This window comes from Ursus americanus, chromosome 21, assembly GCF_024610735.1.
Source record: "Ursus americanus isolate L20-20 chromosome 21, mUrsAme1.1.p, whole genome shotgun sequence".
NCBI classification, from domain to species: domain Eukaryota; kingdom Metazoa; phylum Chordata; class Mammalia; order Carnivora; family Ursidae; genus Ursus; species Ursus americanus.
In genome coordinates, this window is record NC_142147.1 from 55,693,454 (window position 1) to 55,703,362 (window position 9,909).

The following is a 9,909-nucleotide window of genomic DNA, read 5'->3' on the forward strand; positions in this document are numbered from 1 at the left end:
GAAGTACAAAACAGATATTCAAGACTTCGAAGCCACACTCCGCCCGTCCTGCAGAGAACTACCGGCCTTTCCTGCAGCAGCTCTGGGTTGCTCCTGGGCTCTAGTGGAGACAGAATGCTTGGCCATGAGTCATCACACGGGTCCTTACGAGTGAAGGAGGGGGCTGGGGGGTCAGAGGCAAAGAAGGAGAGGCTCCAGGCAGCTGGAGGGCTGGAAGCTGGCTCTGGAGATGGAAGGAGGGGGCAAGGCGTATGGGCAGGGCTGGCCGCTGGGAAAGGCCAGGGAATGGATTCGCCCCCCCGGGCCTCTAGAAGGAGCACAGCCCCAGGACACCTCGATGTTAACTCAAGGGTGTCCAAGTTGGAATTCTGTCCTCCAGAACGATAAGATAATAAATCTTTGCTGCTGTAACCCACTAGCTTGTAGTGATTGCTTATGCCACCAACGCCACAGGAAAATAATACACTAGTCACACGATTTTAAAATGTGTTTCTTTTTCTTTCAGTTTTGTCTGGTTAATCTGAGCTCCGCAAACTGCTTGGAATCAGTCTACTCCACTGATGTATTTCTGGGCCAGACGAAATGCAAACATTCAATAAATACCTGTCGAAGGGCACAAGGCTGGGATGAGGCCAGGAAGACAACAGCATATGCGTCAGGTGAAGCCTCCTATGTGGCCAGAAACATCTGCAAGTCCACTGCCTGCCCCAGCCTCAGCCCTGGGGAAATGACAGCCAGGCTGTTCCCCTTCCTGTGGGGCAGCTGACGTGACAACCCCGTGATGGGGAGGGCTGGCATCCGAGTGCCCACACCCTGTGTATCTGTCTGTTGGGCCGGAATCGAGGTCCCTCCATCTGCACAGCCAGGGCCAGAGAGAGGAGACAGCATGACCCCCACCCTCGCGGCCCTGCTATGTCTCGGTGAGATCTGAGGAGGGGAGGGGACACCCTAGTCTGGGAGGGACTCGCCACACAGCCAGGCCCTGGTCTGTCAGAGGCCCCAGGGTCAAGAGGCTCATGGGGAAGAGGGGTTCTGCTCAGGATTCGGGGCAAAGCTCTCACAGGGACTCTCTTCCAGGGCTGAGTGTGGGCCCCAGGACCCGAGTGCACGCAGGTGAGTCTGTCCCCAGGGGTCCCAGTCCCACCTCCTCACGGGGGCAGGGGTCACCCACCAGGCAGTGGGGGACAGAGATCAGCACTTCTGGGCTGACAGAGGGGGGACGTCTGGGGGTTTGGGCTGAGCTGGGACCAGGGGGTGGGGACAGTCTTGTGACCCAGCCTCTGTTTCCTTCCAGGGACCCTCCCCAAACCCACCATCAGGGCTGAGCCAAGCTCTGCGATCCCCTGGGGGACCCCTGTGACCATCTGGTGTCAGGGGAGCCTGGAAGCCCGGGAGTACCGCCTGCTTAAAAATGAGGGAGACTTATGGACCTGGGTCACACGGAAGCCACTGGAGCCCGGGGACAAGGCTGACTTCTCCACCACATACATGACAGACGATTCTGCAGGACGATATCACTGTCGCTATCTCAGTCCCACTGGCTGGTCAGAGCTCAGTGACCCCCTGGAGCTGGTGGTGACAGGTACGAGCCCACTCAGGGTCCACGCCCCAGGCTCTGTCCTCAGGGTCTGCTCTCAGGGTGTCTCCTTCTCACAGCCGAGCCCTGGGGATCATGTGGGGGGATCTGAGCCCCATTTAATACCGCCCCCTTCCTCTCTCCTAGGATTCCATGGGAAACCCAGCCTCTCAGCCCTGCCCAGCCCTGTTGTGACCTCAGGAGGGAACGTGACCCTCCAGTGTGCCTCATGGTTAGGATTCGACAGGTTTGTCCTGATGAAGGAAGGAGAACGCCAGCCCTCCTCGACCCTGGACTCCCAGCGAGCCCCCAGTGGGCAGTTCCAGGCTCTGTTCCCTGTGGGCCCCGTGACTCCCAGCCCCAGGGGGACGTTCAGATGCTACGGTTATTACAGCCGCAGCCCCCACATGTGGTCCTACCCCAGTGGCCCCCTGGAGCTGCTGGTCTCAGGTGAGGGAGTCTGACTGTTGCCCCATCTGTGTTTTGAGGCACCAGACAGGTTACGGGGGCTCTGCTTCCAGGGGAGCCCCAGATGAGAGGGTGGGGTGAGGGGACCACGGGGCTCACAGGTCAGAGACACAGAGGGTGAGGGACAGTGAGACCTGGGGGTCAGGATGGGAGAAGGGAGGTTTGAGAAGAATCAGCCCCTGAGATCCATGGCTGGTCTTCTCCCAGGTGTGTCGGGGAAGCCCTCCCTCCTGACCCAGGAGGGCCCTGTTGTGACCTCTGGACAGAGCCTGACCCTCCAGTGTCGCTCTGATGTCGGCTACGACAGATTCGCTCTGTCCAAGGACGGGGCACGTGACCTTCTCCAGCTCCTTGGCCGGCAGCCCCAGGCTGGGCTCTCTGGGGCAGACTTCGCCCTGGGTCCTGTGAGACCCTCCCTCGGGGGCCGGTACACATGCTATGGTGGACACAGCCTCTCGTCCGAGTGGTCGGCCCCCAGTGACCCCCTGGACATCCTGGTCGCAGGTGAGGAGGGCCCACGATTCAGCCAGGGGAGGCCCAGGTGGTGGTGGTGGGACCAGGGGTGTTGGGTCCCAGGGAGGGAGGAGACAGAGAGAGACAGGGGATGGGGAAGGGAGAGACTCTAGGACAGACAGACTCAGTTCAGAACAAGGGCCGCACAGCCCCTCACCCGCCCTTCCTCTCTCTAGGACAGCTCCCCTACACACCCTCCCTCTCCGTGCAGCCGGGACCCACGGTGACCTCAGGAGAGAATGTGACCCTGCGGTGTCAGTCACTGAGCCATGTGGACACCTTCCATCTGTCCAAAGAGGGGGCAGCCGGTCCCCCCCTGCATCTTAGATCGAAGTCCCAAACCGGGCAGCACCAGGCTGAGTTCTCCGTGCATCCTGTGACCTCAGCCCACAGGGGGACCTACAGGTGCTATGGCTCCTCCAGCACCTCCCCCTACCTGCTGTCACAGCCCAGTGACCCCCTGGAGCTGCGGGTCTCAGGTGAGTGGCCCCTGACCCTGTCCCCTCTGTGTCCCAACATTATCTTCAGGGCCCTGTGCCCAGGAGGGCTCTGGCCTGAGATGGGAGTGAGGGGGCTCCGAGGGAGGGTCACCAGAGGGGTCCATCCCTCTCAGTGCAGAAGGGAAATGGGGCCCTCTCACCCCTGCCCTGTCCTTCGCCCCCATCATCAGAATTCTCCAGTTGGAGGAGGAGGACCTTGGGGATACATGAGGGAGAAGAGTGTGAGCACAGACAGGGTCTCTCAGGGGAGCTCCAGCCCCACCGCCACTCCTGTCTTTTCCCCAGATTCCTCTAGAGACCCCGGCCCCCCACCCACAGGGCCAGGCTCCACAGCTGGTGAGTCACAGGGGCCGCTGTCCGGGGGCTTTTCTCCCAGTGTCTCAGAGATGCCAGGGGAACGATGGGACTCCAGGGGCTCTGAGGCTGGTGGAGGAGGGCTGGGGTGCTCATGGCAGAGGGAGAGGGCGGGCGCCCAGGTCGGGGAGGAGCAGCCAGGTGCAGTGAGGAGCGTGGCAGGGCCTGCTCCTCCTCTGTGTGGGCCTCAGTTTCCCCAAGTGTAAAGGAGAGAGTCGTGGCCTAGAATAGATTTCCCCTCAGTTCTGACCGTGGCTCTGATCCTGGGAGAGGAGGCTCAGGGGGAAGTCCCCACGTCATGAGCTATGGGGGGTACTGTCCCTCTGTAGCACTGATGGTGACATTGTAGGGGGAGGGGAGGAGCACAATGGCTAGGGGTGTTCAGGTTGAAAGGGAATCCGGAATGACCCTCAGCTCCAGAAGATGCTGGGACAGGCCCTGCCCCCAGATGAGGAGCCCAGAGCCCCGACCTGGTGTCCACACAGAGGACAGCATGAGGAGAGCACAGGGAACCCACAGCCCTGGTTCCAGCCCCAGCCCTGCTGCCTCCATGCTGGGCGACCTGGGACACGTGAATGACCTCTCTGCGCCTCAGTTTCCTGTCTGTGCAGTGGGCGGGAAGGGCGGCGATCCCCTGCTGCAGGGCTGTTGGCAGGGTCAGAGGTGAATGCACACAGCAGGTGCTCAGTGAAATGGCATCGCTGGCTCAGTCCTGGTGTGGCTCGTGCCCAAGGTCCCCACTGGTACCTGTACGTCCTCATCGGGGCCGCGGTGGCCTTCGTCCTGCTGCTCGTCCTCCTGGTCCTCCTCCTGGTCCGACACCGGCGTCGGGGCAAAGGCAGGATGCGGGGTGAGAAGGGAAGGGGGTGACGGGCCCTGGGGGTAGAGGCTGCCCCGTGGGCCGACCGAGGGTGGGCTCAGGGCAGCAGCCAGAGGGAAACCAGGGAGGTGGGAAAGGCTGGTGTAGAAAGACACTTGCAGAATCTCAGTCAGAGTCTAGAAAGAAAACACCCAGGTGGGACGCATGTGCCCCTTGATTTTGTTTCCCGCTTTTCAATGTCGGGAGATGGAGAAACACAGTATGTGTGAAGGGCTCCTTCCCTGGCATCACATGGGGGGGTCGTAACCTCCCGGCCCAGAGGGAGGCTGATTCCCAATGCCCTGCAGGGGCTGCAGACCCGGAGGCCAAGGACAGAGGCCAGCAGGACAGGTAACTCCCGCCCACACACCCCCAGACTCCCACCCACCCGCCCCCTCGATGCTCCCCTAACACCCCGTCTCCTCCCCAGATCCAGCCCGGCTGCTGCCGCCCAGGAGGAGAGCCTCTGTGAGAGGAAGGGGGCCGCCCTGGGGGTGGGCTGGGAGGGTCTGGGGTAGTGGGTGAGGACCGAATTCCCACATGCACGACCTCGGCACCTCACCCCACTGCTGAGCCCCCTGGATCACAGTGGCCCCGTCTGGGAGCGGGGCGGGGTCTGCAGCCCTGAGAGGAGAGCTCAGGGGACCTTGCCAAGAGGTACCCCCGTTCTGCCCCCGCAGATGCTGCCGTGGGAGACACACAGCCTGAAGAGGGGGTGCAGCTGGAGCATCAGGTGAGACCCCCGCTCTCGTGCAGACCCCAGGGCCCCCATGGTGCCAAACTAATCCAGTGGCCTCTCTGTCCTTACACCACCCCGTCTCAGCAGGGTCCCACAGAGGCCCTCTCCCTCCCTGGGTGCCCTGGCTCATCCTGCTGTGACCTCGTGGGGCCTCGTCTGTGCTCCCCTCGCCTGGCTCCCCATCCACTGTCTGACTTCTGGTTGTTGGGGTACATGCCCAGGTCTCAAGACGGTGCATGAAGAAATGAATCCCCCACAGGTCTCTAGGCCCCCTTCATTCATTCACCCAGCAAATGGGCACAGGGAGCCCACATTTACCACGCCCCCCCCCCCAGTGCTGCAGGCACAGCAGTGAGCAAATCTGACCCGCCCTCCATGAGCTCACCTTGTGGGTGATGGACAGTAGGCAAGGAAGTGGGCAGCGTCCTCGAGGGCAAAGTGTGGCCAAGGAAAATAAACCAAGAGAAGGGGGTAGCAAGTGCAAAGGTCCTGAGGCAGCAACATGCTTTATCAGGAACATGGGCCATGTGGCTGGAGCCAAATGAGCAAGAAACAGTGTCAGGAGTAGAGTCAGAGCCGTAGAAAGCATCACACGCCCCAAGGCCCAGGCAGCCCCTGGAAAGCCCACCAGGAAAGTGACCTAATCTGCCTGAAAGTTTGAAAGCATCACTCCAGCAATAGTGTGGAAAATTGTCTGAGGCGGTGGAGTGGCATCAAGGAGACAAACCTCCCCGCACTGTCTGTCCGCAGCAGAACACACAGGATGACGACCCTCAGGGAGGGACGTACGCCCAGGTGAGCCACTCAAGATCAACACTCAGACGGGGCCTGGCCACTTCTCCTTCCCCCATGTCGGGGGGATTGCTGGACTCAAGGGACAGACAGGCAGAGGAAGACGGGCAGACGGACTGTCAGGTGGGTCCCTTCTTCTCTGAGTGCCCAGTCTCCCCCCACCCAACCACGTACCTCCCCTGTCACTCTCCCCACAACAGGCTGCTGCATCTGACGTCCCAGAGGATGTGACCTACGCCCAGCTGAACCGCTTGACCCTCGGACGGGAGACAAGTGCATCCCCTCCCTCCCAATCAGGAGAGCCCCCAGCAGAGCCCAGCGTGTATGCTGCTCTGGCCATCCACTAGCCCAGGAAGGACGCAGACCCCGCACTCCAGGGAGGGGGACCGCAGGGACCCTGGAGGGCACAGGAGCTGCCCACAGCGTGTGCCACCTAATGACCCCAGCCAGCCTGGACTCCTCACGCGGACCAGTAGGAGCCCCCGGGACCCTCTGGGAGTCGCCAGATTCTTCCGTCGAAGAGAGTAATATCCCTACACCATGGGAATCAAAGGAACGGACTACTCAACAATCCATGAATGAAATGAGAAAACCAAAATGGAAATGAGAGAATGTTTACACTGAAGGACAATGGAAATGTTACACGTCAAACCTATGAAATGGGAAAATGAAGAACCAAGAACTAATATATTAGAACAGAAAAAGCCTTCAAAAATTAGTGACGTACCTATTATATCAAGAACGTAGAAAAAGAAGAGCAACTTATTTCAAATAAAGGTAGAAGGGCGAAAATAGTAAGGACACAACTAGCTAGCAACGAGGACACATAAAAAATAGAGAAAATCAATAAAGCTAAAAATGTTCATTTTTGTACACAAGGGTCACATTTGTAAATCCTAGCCACAACAGCCAAGAATAAGAGAGAGAGAGAGAGAGAGAGAGAGAGAGAGGCACACATCCCCATTTGAATGGCATCGCACCCTACACACTTTAAATTGATAACAGAACATTATGAACTATTTTATGCTGATATATGAGACAATGTAGACGAACTGGATAAAATCCTCAAAATGGAAGCTACTACAATGATGGAGAAGGAGAAAATAGGTATCACCTCATGCATCCATTCAATGCCTCGACTGTGACCAAACCACCCCCCAACCGGAGTATGTGGAACCTGAGGGAAATGGGGCGCAGAGCGGTGGCTGCCAGGGCTGAGGGGTGGAAATGGGGAAGTGCTGGTCAAGATTATGGTTACAGATAACAACGTCTATGCGGTTATAAGACCTCAAGTTCGGAGGATCTGATGTACAGCATGGTGACCACAGCTCATAACACCGTAGCATATTCTCGAATGTCGCAAAGAGCGTACACCTCAATGTTCTCGACACATATAAGAAAGGCAACGATGTTATGGGATGGAAGTGTGAGCTGATGGCATGGGGATAATTCTGTAACACACGAATGTGTCTGTTGAGGCTTCATTGGCAATTTCCTCCAAAGCTTTGCACTTAGGAAACACACATACTCTTACGCCCACGTGGATACAATGCATACATACACACGTGCACACTCACACACACGCATACACTCACACACACACACACACATGCATAGACACACCACAAAGTTATACAAACCCTCCCTGAGAATAAAAAAAAGAAGCAATATTGTATCGGGCCAAGAAGAAATTGACACCAAAACTAGGCAAGGAAATTACAGAATGGAAGAGGCGCACAAAGTTCTCTCACATAAACTTAGATGTAAATCTCTAAACAAAACGTTCACAAATAAGAGTCAGCAATGTATAAAAAGGACACTACATCATGAGCACCCGGGAGGTAGGGGTGGGGAAGACAGAGTAGCTTAAAAATTTAAAACTCGATCAATATAATCCAATACATTAAGAGTATAAGTAAAAAACGACCATCTCACAAACCAGAGGGCAGGGGGATGGGGAGTCGGGTGAAAGAGGGGAAGGGGATTAATATGTACAAACTTCCAGTTACATATTAAATGAGCCAGGGGATGTACATACAGCTTAGGGAATATAATCGGTAGCGTTGTAATAATGTTTTGTGTGACACATGGTAACTGCACATCTTATAGTGAGCATTGCATGATGTATACACATGTTGACTCATTATGTTGGACTAATATGTCAACTACACTTTAATTAATAATTTAAAAATAAATAATTTCAACAGATGCAGACAAAGCTTTTGATAAAACACACCAACAATTCGTAATGAAAACAAAAACTCATCAGAAATAAAAAGGTGTTTCCTACAATTTGTGAAGGCCTGGTTATCAATCAGCACCTGGACATCATCTTTAAAGGTGAGAACTTGAACTCCTTCTCTCTGTGGTAGGGATGATCCAAGTATGTTTCTGGGTGGGTTTTTTTTGTTGTTGGTGGTGGTGGTGGTATTTTTTTTTTATTTTATTATGCTATGTTAGTGACCATACAGTATATCCTTAGTTTTTGATGTAAAGTTCAATGATTCATTAGTTGCGTATAACACCCAGAGCACCATGCAATACGTGCCCTCCTTACTATCCATCACCAGTCTATCCCATTCCCCCACCCCCTCCCCTCCGAAGCCCTCAGTTTGTTTCCCAGAGTCCATAGTCTCTCATGGTTCATTCCCCCTTCTGATTACCCCCCCTTCATTCTTCCCTTCCTTCTCCTACCGATCTCCCTGCTATTCCTTATGTTCCATAAATGACTGAAACCATAAGATAACTGTCTTTCTCTGCTTGACTTATTTCGCTTAGCATTATCTCCTCCAGTGCCGTCCGTGTTGCTGCAAATGTTGGGTAATCGTTCTTTCTGATGGCTGAGGAATATTCCATTGTATATATGGACCACAGCTTCTTAATCCAGTCATCTGTTGAAGGGCATCTCGGCTCCTTCCACGATTTAGCTATTGTGGACAATGCTGCTATGAACATTGGGGTGCATATGGCCCTTCTCTTCACTACATCTGTATCTTTGGGGTAAATACCCAGTAGTGCAATGGCTGGATCATAGGGTAGCTCCATTTTTAACTTTTTAAGGGACCTCCACACTGTTTTCCAGAGTGGCTGTACCAACTTGCATTCCCACCAACAATGTAGGAGGGATCCCCTTTCTCCACATCCTCTCCAACAATTGTTGTTTGCTGCCTTGTCCATTTTTGCCATTCTAACTGGCGTAAGGTGGGATCTGGATTTCATGTTCTGCTCTTCAGCTGCATTTTCTCATGGTTGGAACGAGTCGTGGCATTCTGTTATATCAGGTTTCTATTTATTTATTTATTTTTATGTTCTTATTATGTTTGTCAGCGAACATACAGTGCTATCTATATAAGTACTGTTATATAAGTTTTTATTTATTTATTTTTACCTCCAGAGTATTTGACTAATTCTTTTCCAGTTTCTATCTTCTTCCATAATATAACTTCTGTTATTGCTTCAAGAATTCAACGTTCACTTTTTTAAGATTTCACATGCTACCAGTAAAATGAGTCTCCCGTATTCCTGTTTCCCCACGACCTGGGCTATGATTGACGGCTCTGCACACAGTCTTCCATTGCACTCCTTATCGCATTGGGGTCACTCTCTGATGGCCATTCCTGTTGGACACTCGCCTCCCACACACCTGAGTTCCAGACACAGTTGCTCCCAGGGCCGTCCTGAAGCTCAGGACTGAGAGGGGTGGATGGTCGTAGCCCCACTGACCCCTGGCGTCCACTCTCCCAACTCAGCCTCACCTGGGCAGGGATGTGTCCAGCAGGGATGGCTCCCGTGGGAGCCGCACACTCACTCACGGACAGATGCCCGTGGGGGCTCCACTAGACAGAACCATTCCACACACACACAGAGGGGACGTGGCTCAGTGCTGACCTCTGGGCTGCGTCAGAGGGAGAGACATGCCAGTGCCCACCCCGCACATGGTGGAGGGGTCACTCTGCTTCCACAGTCACCCAGAAACTGGATGCCCTTCCTGCCTGTGAAGACCTGGCCTCCTCTCCTGGTCACACAGAGGCAGAAATCAAATTTGACGCCCCCCAACTTGACCCCAGGCACTGGAGGTCACTCAGCTTTGGCCTCTGTTTCTGTTGTG

General features: G+C 55.0%; 1 pseudogene across 1 annotated transcript; it reads left to right on the forward strand.

Annotated features, from left to right (window-relative positions):
* Positions 1-286: 286 nt before the first annotated feature.
* Positions 287-8,093, forward strand: LOC123786957 (leukocyte immunoglobulin-like receptor subfamily B member 3; annotated as a pseudogene). The gene is made up of 12 exons (XR_015728145.1): positions 287-920; positions 1,078-1,113; positions 1,295-1,582; positions 1,724-2,026; positions 2,252-2,548; positions 2,734-3,036; positions 3,343-3,393; positions 4,145-4,261; positions 4,579-4,621; positions 4,701-4,738; positions 4,951-5,003; positions 5,760-8,093. The product of XR_015728145.1 is annotated as a leukocyte immunoglobulin-like receptor subfamily B member 3 (transcript).
* The last annotated feature ends 1,816 nt before the right edge of the window (positions 8,094-9,909 follow it).